This window comes from Dendrobates tinctorius, unplaced genomic scaffold (assembly GCF_039654945.1).
Source record: "Dendrobates tinctorius isolate UK_male_01 unplaced genomic scaffold, ASM3965494v1 ptg000056l, whole genome shotgun sequence".
Taxonomy (NCBI): domain Eukaryota; kingdom Metazoa; phylum Chordata; class Amphibia; order Anura; family Dendrobatidae; genus Dendrobates; species Dendrobates tinctorius.
The window spans coordinates 16,586,455-16,600,560 of record NW_027361724.1 but is presented as its reverse complement, the minus strand read 5'-3'; the positions used below and the strand labels follow the sequence as shown (position 1 = coordinate 16,600,560).

General features: G+C 43.4%; 1 protein-coding gene and 1 long non-coding RNA gene across 3 annotated transcripts in view; one reads left to right on the top strand and one right to left on the bottom strand.

The window, feature by feature from the left end:
* HDAC4 (histone deacetylase 4) overlaps positions 1 to 14,106 on the bottom strand; it is a 199,829-nt gene that overhangs the window by 84,522 nt on the left and 101,201 nt on the right. The window contains exon 1 of one of the 2 annotated variants that reach the window (XM_073577551.1): positions 8,869 to 10,019. The exons of the other annotated variant lie outside the window; for it this stretch is intronic. The gene's annotated coding sequence lies outside the window, so the exon portion shown is untranslated. Of the gene's footprint in view, positions 1 to 8,868; positions 10,020 to 14,106 lie in introns of those variants that run through there. 2 annotated transcript variants of the gene reach the window in all.
* The window catches only part of LOC141091816 (uncharacterized), a 35,689-nt gene that overhangs the window by 6,401 nt on the left and 15,182 nt on the right, over positions 1 to 14,106 (top strand). The gene's annotated exons all lie outside the window — the stretch shown is intronic.

Below are 14,106 nucleotides of genomic sequence, written 5' to 3'. Positions count from 1 at the left end.
CATACCATGCACTGTCCTCCCTCCCCCACTGCATCGAACTCACTCTCTGATTTTGAACCAGTCACAGAAGAAGAAGTAAGCAGGCTCCTTGCATCTTCTCGCCCAACCACTTGCACCAGTGACCCATTTCCGTCACATCTGCTCCAGTCCCTTTCCCCTGCTGTCACCCCTCACCTAACAAATATTTAACCTCTCTGTCTCTTCTGGTATTTTTCCCTCCTCATTTAAGCATGCTATCATACATCCACTACTTAAAAAACCATCCCTCGACCAAAACTGTGCCGCTAACTATAGACCTGTCTCTAATCTTCCCTTCATCTCTAAACTCCTGGAATGCCTGGTCCACTCCCGTCTGATCCGCTATCTCTCTGATAGCTCTCTTCTCGACCCTCTCCAATCTGGTTTCCGCTCTTTACACTCTACTGAAACTGCCCTCACTAAAGTCTCTAATGATCTGCTAACAGCTAAATCAAATGGTCATTACTCCATGCTAATTCTCTTGGATCTCTCTGCAGCATTCGACACTGTGGATCATCAGCTCCTCCTCACTATGCTCCGTGCCATTGGCCTCAAGGACACCGTTCTCTCATGGTTCTCCTCCCATCTCTCCGACCGCTCCTTTACTGTATCTTTTGCCGGTTCCTCCTCCTCTCACCTTCCCCTTACTGTTGGGGTTCCTCAAGGATCAGTCCTAGGCCCCCTCCTCTTCTCCTTGTACACTGCCCCTACTGGTCAAACAATCAGTAGATTTGGTTTCCCGTACAATCTCTATGCTGATGACACCCAATTATACGCTTCTTCTCCTGACATCACGCCAGCCTTTCTAGAAAACACCGGCGATTGTCTAAACGCTGTGTCTAACATCATGTCCTCACTATATCTGAAACTGAACCTGTCAAAGACTGAACTCCTGGTGTTTCCTCCCTCTTCTAATGTACCTATACCCGACATTGCCATTTCTGTGTGTGGTTCCACTATTACTCCCCAGCAACAGGCCCGCTGTCTTGGGGTCATACTTGATTCCGAGCTTTCCTTTGCCCCCCACATTCGATCACTGGCTCGCTCTTGTCATCTGCACCTCAAAAACATTTCTAGAATCCGACCTTTTCTTACTTTTGACTCTGCAAAAACTCTTACTGTTTCTCTTATTCATTCTCGTCTGGACTATTGTATCTCTCTTCTAATCGGTCTCCCTCTTACCAAACTCTCCCCCCTCCAATCTGTCTTGAATGCTGCAGCCAGGATCATATTCCTCACCAATCGTTACACCGATGCCGCTACCTTGTGCCAGTCATTACACTGGCTACCCATCCACTCCAGAATCCAGTACAAACTTATTGCCCTCACCCACAAAGCCCTCCATAGCTCAGCACCACCTTACATCTCCTCCCTTGTTTCAGTATACCACCCTACCCGCACCCTCCGTTCTGCTGATGACCTCAGGTTAGCATCCTCAATAGTCAGAACCTCCCACTCCCGTCTCCAAGACTTTACACGTGCTGCGCCAATTCTTTGGAATGCACTTCCCAGGTCAATACGATTAGTCCCCAATCCCCACAATTTTAAGCGTGCCCTGAAAACGCATTTATTCAGACAGGCCTATCGCCTCAACACATTAACCTAATCTATCCCTGTGTGGCACAGCCAAAAGTTTTACCATAACCAGGTTCCCCGCATCATGTTCCCACATGCTTTATGCATCCATCAGCCCTCTGTGTCTGTACTGTTACACACTTAACATTATGGCTGGTCCATACAATCAGGGCAACTGTTACCACCCACCTTTCGTGTCTCCCTTTTTCCCTCATAGACTGTAAGCTTGCGAGCAGGGCCCTCATTCCTCTTGGTATTTTGTTATAATCTACTGTATGTGATTGTTATGCTGTAATGTCTATTGTCTGTACAAATCCCCTCTGAAATGTAAAGTGCTGCGGAACATGTCGGCGCTATAAAAATAAAATTTATTATTATTATAATGATATCATTCAATTGTGTGTCACATAAGGATTCTCTTAGTACTTTTGCTTCCCCCTGACCCCGCACCTTTCATGCACACCTTTACCTGTCTTTCTCTACACAAGAAGAAATGCATAGAGCAAGACAGGGAGGGGGGAGCAGGTGAATAAGCCCCGCCCAGCGGACCGGACCGTGGCAGTTTACATACATCTGAACCGATATAAAAAAGGTATTTATGCCTGAAAGGTGCGGGGTCAGGGGGAAGCAAAAGTACTAAGAGAATCCTTATGTGACACACAATTGAATGATATCATTATATGATATCTCAAAAAAGGGGTGACAGAGTCCCTTTAAGTGACAGTGCTGGAATCAGGATCTCAGACCCTTCATCATGCCTCCCTCAGATTACATATCAAAAACCTACTAATCTATCCCCCTTTAATGAACGGAGTTTAGAAGATGACACTTCCACTGCGGTGGCTCCAGAGCGGCATTATAAATGCTGATGAGCTGTTGCAATTGAATCCATGATGTAATTGGTTTCACAGGCCCCCCATCTTCTAGCCGCCCCCGTCTCACATACACTGTGGTTACACTCATCATAGCAAGCTTTTTTTTTTTTTTTTTTTTTTTAAGTGCTTAATCAGAGGTGACTATAACACAATTAAAAATTAGACAAAATTTATGAGCTGTGAGCACACAAAAACAGGTTTACCTCTACCTGTAACCGAGGCGGGCTCATTAGCATAAACGCTTCCAGGCTGATATTTTTTCTTCAATTGTCACTTTTATCCAAACTTTAGCATGTAACCCATATAGAACTTTTATTTCTCGAGGAGATATAGGGGCACAACGGGAACAGGAGTGGGCTCAGCCACCTTTAAGTCTCTAATAGTGATGAGTGAACGTCCTGGGATAAGGTGTTATCTTAGCATGCTCGGGTGCTAACAGAGTATTTGGCGTGCTCGAATAATATGTTCGGGTCCTTGCGGCTGCATGTCTCACGGCTGTTTGATAGGCAATCCCTCCATGTGTTGTGGCTGTCGAGCAGCCCCGAGACATGCAGCCGTGGGGACTGAAACATATTATTCGAGCACGCCGAAGACTCTCGGTTAGCACCCGAGCATGCCAAGATAATACCTCATCCAAGCAGGTTCGCTCAGCACTAGTCTCTACCTTTCAATAAAACAATACCGTACACTGCAGTCTACATATAAAACTTCTCTCCGCCACTTAAAGGCACTCGAATGACAGACTTGTTGCGGATTTTCCAACAGCAGAATGCTTGTGATCATCATGTCTGAACAAGACCTAAGGCAAGTTCTCATAAAGCTAGGGATACAAGTGTTGCGCAACAACAATCCTCTGTAAAGTTGCGTGCCAACGTGTTGCCAGACTTGCCATAGCCTTCAATACAAGCCGCGTGTGACTTGTGACCAGCTGCTCAAAATCCAACTCATTCGGAAACATGCAACGCGGCCACAAGTCGCCAAGTGACATAATACAGCATTACATCCAATGCTACATGTCGTTGCGATTTCATTGCTGCACAACACGTGACCGTGTCACCATAGCCTAAAGATATTTGCTTTTGCTTCATGGCTGCAGAATCTGCACAGAAAGTGTTCAGCACAAAGCAAAATACAGAATGCAGATTTTTAACCAGGAATTGAGGATTTTGAGAAGAAACTCATTTTTCTGATAAAATAAATTACAAAAGTCGCTTATTTCCGTGTGTACTATTGATTTGGATTTTATATTCCCTGCTTAAATTAACAAGAAAAATCAACTACAAACGAATGATTTCCAACATTTTGAAGACATTAATGGATCGCTAGCCCTCCGGCATCCCCTGCAAATTGTCTCCCTGAAGGGGGCAGCAGTGTTTACCAGGCACAGCGCCGCACCTTTGGTAGTGGTTGTACCTGGTATTGCAGGTCAGACTCTATAACTGATAGATAATGTGGGGTACATTTAAAGGGACGCTAAACTGTGAGCAATGATCAATAAAACTATTGGTCATTGTAACGAAAATGGATAACAAAGCTTTGGGCGCTGTTCACACTAATATAATGGCTTTCATTTAAAACTAGCACAAAAAAAAAAAAAAAAAAAGGTCAACAACAAAACTTATTAGACTTTAACCATCAACTATATTGCTAAAAGTTGCATACTGTCAAAAGTGTAGGAAAACTCCTTATCTAGTTGCTTGTACGAAATTGTCTGATTTTAACACGGTAATGGTTGCTTGGCTAATGGTATGAGCCCATGGAATAACACATACAAAGCCAAACAGAAGGGCAGCCATATTCATTTTATCATTTTACCTTCTCCAATGTATGACAAACTCATTCTATCATAGCAAACAGACAATTTTTGCATCGCTTGGCATGGACAATGGATATTTTAGTGCAGGATGGACATGTTGAGATTACAGATCATCAAAATGAAAAGCACTCGATGCATCTAATCAAGACTTATTCCCAGTAAAGGGATTGTCCAGTTCAAACAAAATTCTACATAATTGTCCTTGAAGCAGTAACCTGAAGCTCACTAATCCGCTTCTCTTACCACAGGTGCCTCAGTCTTCACATATCCACTGTGGTCCCAGGTTCAGCAGATCCACTTTCAGCCACGTGATAGTGATTGTATAAAGGAGGCTCTTTGGCGCATTTCAGTAGCTAAGCCTGACCCCTTCTTTTTCTATGGATCAGCAGTGACAGAAAATGGGGCTGGCTAAACTATTGAAGCACTGGTTATGTGCCAACACTGGAAAACGGAGCTGCTGAGATTAGGCCAGCGAGAATAGCCGAAGATCAGGGAATCGGTGGTAACAGAAGTAGAATTAGTAAGATGAAGAACATGATTTTAAGCACAGAAACAAATAATTTTGTTTAACTGGACAACTAACACGAAAGGCTCTTGAACCTAGCCATAAATGGGTTGTTTGATCACACCACACTGATGACCTATCCATAGAATTCTATTGAATAGGAGCTGTTCTGCAGCACCATGGCAGCGACCTCTACACACTGAATGGATCTACGCTCTGCAGCGTCATTCCTTTGTTACGTTTACATCCAGCTGCCGTCTTGCAGGAGTCAGCCTTCCACCAATCTCATATTGATGAACTATTCAACAGATAGGTTGTGACCAGACAATCCCTTTAAGTTCCCTAAACATATTAGATACAATTTAGCCGAACTTGCCAATTTTGGCAAGCCATCTAATGTATAGTGGAATGTCCTGTCTCTTCCCTAACAGATGGTGATGTTGGGTGAGAGAAAGAGACGAGCTGTTAAATTTCAACACCCAAACATTTGGTTGTCCAAGAAACCTGCTGTCACCAGTGGCATCTGGCAAGGACACTCTCAGAGAACCTATGTATGGGAGAGTCGGTATAGATAGCGGTCATCAGCACAATTGTTCAGCCAACAGCCATCTACTGGGTATGGAGGACTTTAGGATCGCCCCCCACCCCCCACCCCAATATCAGATCTTGGGGGGTCCAGCAGTCAGAAAGTAAATCATCAGCAGACTGAAGAAGAACCTGTTCAATCAGCCATTCGGGAGTGCTCGTAGTCAGATCCCTTACTGATCTGTTAATCTAAGTGCTCGGGCAGACGGCTGTATAAATCGGAGCGAGATCAAAACACGGTGCGCGAACTGGCCAGCGGCCTTCCCGACATGAACGTGTCAGCTGCACAGAAGTAATCGAAGTTCAGGTCAGGAGAGCTGCCAGCCAGCCCGTGCACTGTTTTGAACTCGCTCCGATTTATACGGCCGCCTGACTGGATACGCAATCAATAAGGTGATCTAAAAAAAAAAAAAAAAAAACCACTTCAAACAATTTTTCAATTCTAATTGTGTCTTTTAATACAAAACATTATACTGTACAGAAGGGACACATCCTCAAATACAAATTCACTAATTATGACCCTGTCATCCAAACCGGACGGTGGCAGTTCACCATCCATAGCAGCCATTACATTCCTTCACTGGTTGCCCTCGGTAACACCTCAGCTGCTCTCGCTCGAGGGGGCGCCAACGTTGGGACATAACATTACCTCAGTCATGTAATCCATGAAGCTCTAATCAGATTCTCGACAAAAGACTGTCACATCTGTACAGAGCATTGCTGGGGAACGTCAGGTTCTGCCTCAGTGATTTACACACAAACCACAGACACGCTGTTGTATGACCTGAGGAAACACTGTGGTTTCTCTCTAGTAGACACTGTGGTTGTGAAAAAGCCCAAGTGTAACACAAATCCCAAGAGATCACCAATGGCTCGTCCACGCTTACAAAAGAAAAAAAAAAGTACCACACAGAGGCCGTACAATATACAAGTTACGCTAAGTGCATCACTTCAAAGATTACACCTAAAGGCCAGTGCGCCACATTTCTGAGAAATTGGGACGTATTAAAAAAAAGAAGAGACTGTAACCCTATGGCTCTGAACGTTACCACCAAGAGTGCCCAATATTTGATATTAATCCAATTTTAATCATGTAGGATACTGGATAAATGGAGTCTATGGCGGCGCCCGATCTGGTTGTTCTGGGAGCATGGCGAGTTAGGACTATGAGACACAAAGCAGCAACCACAGAGACAAAAAATTTTCTGCATTGTCTTTATGGATTACGTTCAAGGAAATAGATTGCACTGAACTACATATGTCTGAGTACCTTCAAATCAGAAGGTGCATGGACACAATGGCCCAGAGTCATCAGAAAAGGCTTTGAAAAATCCCCAACTTTTTGCCACTTTTGGCTCTTTCAAGCCAGTTCAAACAAAATGGGCTCAACGGGGTGACACCGGCTTGTCTAATAGCACCTTACGCCACAAATCTTCAGAGTAAGATTTGTGTTGAGGTGTCCAGAGGCGCATGCCACTTTTAATAAGTTGTCTGCCTCCAACACATCCCCTCACCTAGACTGGCACGAACAACATCTGTCTTGGCAAATTGGGACCCAAAGGCTTTAGGGTTTCCACATGACCTTTTACTGAATGACGAACAAAGCACTTACACTGGCAGATTATCGTAAAAGAGCGTCCTTAAGAAGCACGTGAGCGCTCCTGTAGTTGTAGCCTCCCCATGTGATGAAAATACATACATACATACATACGTGGGCTATCCGCTAAAAACTATTCTCCAAAGGGATTTTTTGCACGATTTACAGTTATGTGTACATTATTATTCGACAATGGCCCAATTTTTGCATCTCTGCCTATGTTTACACCCGAACACAACATTATGAGATGTGACCACACCACAGCTTACATACATCGATGGGAAGGAGGGGTGGTACATTAATCTATTCCAATTACTTCACCAAACTAATGGAAAAGTGTGCCATGTTCAGACTAAAATGTCCATTAGGTATCATCATAGCAACTAATGAATTGATAAAGACGACCTGTAAACAGCACAAACTGCATGCTTTAGAAAATAGATGCATTAGACCTGATGAAGCAAGTGCATTTACTTTGAAAATTCATTATAGAATGGCTCTCTAATACTAACAATTAATGAGCATTTTACAAGCCTAGCTAAAAAGAGTGAGAGAACTCATGAGTTCAAGAATATTTAACCACCACCCACCCAGTCTGATAGCTGAAGCTTGTACTGAGCAGTGTGAGATGTCAACAGCAGCAGGGAGGAGGGATGCTGAGAAACTGTCAATCAGGATAGATGGGCGGATATTGAGTTTAAACTTTCAAAACAGATCATACTGCAATTCTACCAAGAATTTTCAAAGTAAGTACACCAGCCACATCCTGTATAAGAATTCCATTTATTAATGTATGCAGACTATATAATGAAATCTGGTGACATATCCGCTTTATCACGGTCAGAAAAATTGGATCAAAATGTTCATACATTGATTACGTACGGCTGAATGAGGAACACAATATGAATGGAAAGTTTGGAAAAGCAATTTCAACAATGGTATAAAAGAAAAAAAAATGTACTCTGTATACACAACAGTAAATTTCAGTAGCACCAGGAGAGTATCTGGCCTTACATGTGGTGTAAAGATGGAGGAGGTGGGACCATAACAATTAATCACCACACAAAGAAAAGAAGCTCGATCTGGTTCCAACACATCAAACCTACTAAAACATTTATGCCTCACCATTAGCAGGAGAGTAAGGAGCGGAGAAGTGAGCGCACTGCAAAGCTAATATTTCTGTCGATAGGAAAACGATAGGACCTTCCATCCCCACCCTTAGCTTCCAGGAACTGCTCTTACCCCAGCACAATAACCATGCCTCCTAGTAGAGCCTGCTCCTTCTAGACCATCCAACACCGCAAATCATTCCCAGCTTTAACTAATAATCAAGGTATTAAAATCTCATGGAATGATGGTCATAATTACTCTGCCTTTTTTATCTTTTCCTTAAAGTGAATGACAGGAGATGGGACCACTTGCGTGAGCGGTGGAAAGCAACCCCTTACCAAAGAAAAATACTAAAATGTTGGAGAAGGGGGTGAGAAGGAGCAAGTGCTTCATTGTCCTAGAATGGCCTGAGGGTCAGTTCTACACATTTTAGTTTTATGAAAGAGACACCATTGATCTTTCCAGAGAACGTGAAAATAAGTATGCAGCTCGGTATGAGAACCTGCTCCAAATGGCCACCAAGACATGTAAAGCCCCAGCAGCCAGCGTCAAGAGGTAAATCTAACAAATACAGCATCCGATGGTCAAGACCATCTCTAGACAGAATTAGTAACGACAATATGGTTGCTTGTACATTAAGAATCAAAGCAAATTGCACGGATTACTTGCAGCAGCCATACTGAAAGTTGCAGCTTAGTTTGACAGTTCAAGGCATGGAATGAAGGAAAAAAAAAAAGCAAATTATCGTATACGACATAAGCAACGTAGCAAAGTAAAGAAGACTTACAGACAGGCGGCGGCCGCTATAGAAGAAGTCCTCTTAGAAGCAAGCACCCAGAAAAGATGTCAGACAAGAGCGGCAAAACCAGTGCACTCAGAAAATGTAAATATAACTGGTAAAATCAATCCGTGCAAGTGTAGGGCTGTCTCTGGTCTCCTGCCGTGCTGTGGAGAAGAACAGTGTGTGTGTATGTGTTGCACAACGCAAAGCTGCTTGATTTGCTGGCGGAGCTCTAGGGGCTGGACACACTTATGTACAGGACACTGAAGGCGAGCGTCAACAGCTGGGAGCGCAAGCACAGCACACGACCGCGCCGGAGCAGTCCTACACGCATAGGGCTGTGCTCCAGCCTCCTCCAGAAGGAACAGTCTCTATTCCACTGCGGAGAGAGGAACAGGTTAACTAGATAACAGGACGGTCTCTATAGGGATCGATAAACGGATGCCTCGCCACTCGAAATAACGCGAAGCGTATGCATGAATACTAATAGGGCGAGTCAGTAGAGCTCGTGAATCGCTAATGTCCCATTAGATCACCCAGGACAGCTACTGGCAGCAGTGAACGGGTTAAGTCCGTGCCGATTGAATGGATAAAATAAGCCATATGAGGCAGAGCCTCAGTCAATACGGAGCAGATGTGAGTATGTCCAGGAAGCCTTCCTCGCAGAGCCTGCAGTGCTGAAGATTAACAGCTGCTTGCTGCATTTCCCTCCAATTCAACAGCAGCTGCTCTTCTGACAGCCCCATTTTTAGAAATGAGGAGGTGGATGCTGGTAACAACTGCTATCTAATCCTGCTCTGCGCAGATCAATTACCTGCAAACAGTCCCTGCATTGTCTGGAGCGCTGGCGCTATAAATAACTCGCCAAACACACGGACTGACCAACATCAAAGCCTGCAGGTATGGCTGTACACCTGCACCCGGCCATGCCGCATAAGCCCTGATGGCTAGATGATGCCATCTATGCCAAGCATGCATGTCTACAAACCACTGCAAGCTGCTCACAACGGTACAAGCCAGCAGAGCAGCTCTTCAGACACATGCAGCCCACAAAAACAAGTCTGATGGACGAGCACTGCACATCGGACGAACTGTGGCACCTTGTAATCATGATGAGAGGCACTTAAGAGTCGGAGCTCTTTTTCTGGACATGTTGCAGTTTACATGTTCTGAATAAAAAAAAAAAAATTCTTTATATGTGCGTCTTATTAATGACATACTCCATGTCCTATTACATGTACACCAGATTTGCCAAAATCCACATTAATCTAAAAAAAAAATCTGATACCAATTTATTTTTGACTTGCACCCTTTATAGCGCATATATAGATGGCACATGTAATGCGCCAGGGAATGTGTTATATCTACTACATGGTGTGTGTCATCTTTGATGTTGTTCTAGGGACGTTGCTGACAAACGTGCCCCATTCTTGTAACAGCAGGTAAAAAGTATTAGGCCAGGTCCAACCTGCCATACACATGCCCCCTGACAAAAGAAAATCTAACAGATCACTATGATCAAAAGGAAAAAATTATTTTAATCACTTTTTCCATCCAATTTCTTAGATCTGATTAAACATTTTTTTTGCAGATCATGCAATCTGGAGATTGTATGAATGCCGATTGCAAAGGAATCCCCATTATGAAAACCATCCTTAAAGTGGGCTTACAAAACTTATGGCATTAAAAGACCACCGACTGTTTAATAGGCTGTTTACATAGGCAGACACAGAACAACCAAAATTGACACGTTCCAAAAATGCACAGTAAGTCAGTTTACAGCACCAGATTTATATAAATCCCATCCACTTTGCTGGAACTGTAAGGCATTGCTTTCTATGCAGTGAAGATACACAGTCAAAAACTCATTGTGGGAACTTACTATTATCACAATTCATTTTTGGACTATGGGAGCTTTTTTTTTTTTCCTGAGTTTTCAAAACAGAAGCTGAACGGAAACTCACGGTTTTTGAGGAATTTTGAGATCTGAGGAGTTTGCGATCAGTTTCTGCTACAAAAACCCTTTAAAAAAAAACAAAAAACTGTGTGTATATGGTCTTAAGGCTTCATGAAATGAAAAATTGCACCCAAAGTCTTCTAAAGTGGTTTCCACTAAAAAAAAAAAAAAAAAAAAATTTTACCTCCTAAAAAAATAAACCACATGCTCTTAGACAACATGAATACTGGTCAAATGTGGTGCGGATAGAGCTACTACTCCAGGCAACAGGAATCAGAGCCTGTTGGCGGCGTCCAACAACTCGTCTCTCTCTGGCTATGGTGTTTGGACAGATCTTCTACATTTTCCCTGAAATACCAGAGCGTTTCAGAGAAAATATACCTGGCCCCAATACACATTAGAGATACCTGTTGGCCAAACAATAGTTCGGCCGGCCATTAACCGCCCAACCACTCCGCACTCCAGAATGCTCAGCTGACTGCTCCTATGTTCTCTATCAGAAAGCCGCTACGTATCTCGAGGGAGAACAAGATGGCCCCGTTGAAATTCAGCATATCGGATCCTTCTCTTCCTCTACAACAACTATGGGGGACAGAAGGCAGATTCTGACGACTTTTAGTCAATGTGTATGGGGCCTAAATTTCCACCTTCTGGGATTGGAACTTTAGGAAAAACATAAAATGAGACAAAAATGTTGCATGTGAAGGCAGAACTGCCCAGATCAGGAATTACTGATGGTTGTGGCATGCTGAGTGATAACAGAAGACAGTTCCGGACTGCGGACCACACCCTTACCAAGGCAATCAATACAGCACAGGACAGACTGAGCACAGCGCTGTGCCGCCAGCCTCCCCCTATTGTATCATCTATGCCATATCCTGTAATAACCAGTACAAGTCTGACCACAGGAATCAATGCAAGGGGGGTACAGGTCGCATCACCTCGCACATTGGAAAGCTTCCTGAAATCATTGATCTAACAAAGCTAATTACCATTACGAGTTAATAAGGCACCGGGAACATCAGAAGCTCTTTGCAATCCCCATATATTTAAACCAAACATGTCGAGTAAAATAAAGCGCTTATTGGTTTTCTATCTTTTCTGTGTGGAGTGACTGCTCATCAGGGAAATAATCTATATTTTTCCACCGCTTGTGGTACCTCGTAACAAGGAAGGGAAACGGAAAACAAAAAAACACTCATGTGCTAACGGCCCATTTCCTGAAATGATCGCCAATAATAAAACGGCAATATTGTTACTGCTATTAAAAGGAATATGTACATCTTACAGAGGCAGAATCTGCCATTTATGCCTCTCTTATGTAAGATCATCTCCATCTATCTGCGCTGGTCGTTTCATTACAGGGAATCTGTTGGTAGGATCAACCCTCCTCAGCAGTCCATATGGGCAAGTTGAACAAAATGACGCCTTGATATCTGTGATCTGATGTCTTATTCCCGAGAATCAACATTTTCCTTAATATGTAAATATACTTTTAAGATCTATAGGCCGGACATAGATCTCCCAGAAAATTTGCCTCCAGAGATTATTTTAAATGGAAAGGTGGTGTTAGCAGTGTGAGACATCCAATAACTGACAGTCTGCTCTCCTGATCTACATGTCTCACACTGCCCCCTGCCATTCAAAATAAGGTCTGGAGACAGATTTTTAGGGAGCATCTATTTTGACATTTCCTGAGTGCTTATGTGACCATGAGCGGGGGGAGGTTAAGCATTTGTGTTCCATTTTGGAAGCATCTTTTCCACTTGAATTTTCTGGCTTTTTATATAAAAAATAAAATAAAAAATTTAATGTAGAAACAGACATTTTTGAAGCAAAACACTCAAAAAGATAACCAAGAATCTTTGAAGTCTTCCCAATGACTTATTATAAATTTGAGTGTGGCTTTGGAATAGGAATCACCTGAAAAACAGTCAGGTCACTGTTAACCTCTTCAGCATCTCTTCTAAATGGATCGTGGAACCTTTATTGAACCACTCCGCACCGGCCCCGTACTCCACCAGCCATCAGGATTTTGTGTGCTTCAATCCTAAAAACCGAACCCAGCTTATGTCATTTCCTTTAAGGTACCGTCACACTTAGCGACGCACCAGCGATCCCGACCAGCGATATGACGCGGTCAGGATCGCTGGTGCATCGCTAAGTGGTCGCTAGTGAGCTGCCACACAGGCAGATCTCACCAGCGACATAGCAGCGGTCGGGGGTCGCTACTTACCTGTCAGACGAGGCGATCTTGACGTCCTCCCGCCCGCGTCCACACGTCGCTCGTCTCCACAGCAGGAAGCTGACGACGAGAAACGGTCCAGGACGATCTCGCGTGATCAGCGATAACCAGCGGGGGAGCGGTCGGAGGAAAGTATCACACACAGCGATATCGCTAGCAATATCGCTGCTATGTCACAAAACCAGTGACGTTATAGCGATATTGCTAGCGATATCGCTTAGTGTGACAGGCCCTTTATACAAGCGGCTTTGCTTAATGCAATAGGCGAATATGACAAAAAAAAAAAAAAAAATAGATAATTGTCAATTGGAGTAAACTGGAATTAATTCACATCCAGGAAAAAAAATAATCGATTTGGATAAAAAAAAAAAAAAAAAAATCAACAATTTACAATTTGGGAGATAGTAGTAAAGAGTTATTCCCCCAAAATCTAGTGATCTCCATTCCATGGGATAGAAGATAAGCTGATGATCGCTGGGGGGAGAGCGACCAATAGAACCCCCTGTTGATATCGAGAACAGAGCTCTGGAAACCTGAGAATTGGACTTTACAGCTCTGTCCAGAATGGAGCGGAGTTGTGCATGCTCAATCCTGCAGAGTACAGCGTGCAGCTATTTTCAGATGTCCCGTGCACAAAGAATGGAGTGGAGGCAGAGTATGAGGACCTCCGCTCCATTAGGGCCGGGCTGCACCGCCGGTTCCCAGCAGTCAGACACATAGCGATTAGCTAGTTATCTCCTATCCTATGCATAAAAGGGACCATTTTATCTTTGCTGTGAACACCCTTTAATTGGCTAGATCATCAACTTTGTCATCAAGTGTTGTATGGAGATTAATGATTTTATAAAGAAACACTTATAAATATCATGTTACGACCAAGTCAGGCGAAGATTGAAACGCATCACCCTTTTCCACTGCTATTGATGTCACATTTTATTTCTTCAGATTAAATGAAGAAATGTATTTTACACAAGCCACGATCATAATCTTTACTACTCGTGAGAGCTAGAGAATGGATTTTGTGTCCGATAACGCTATTAAC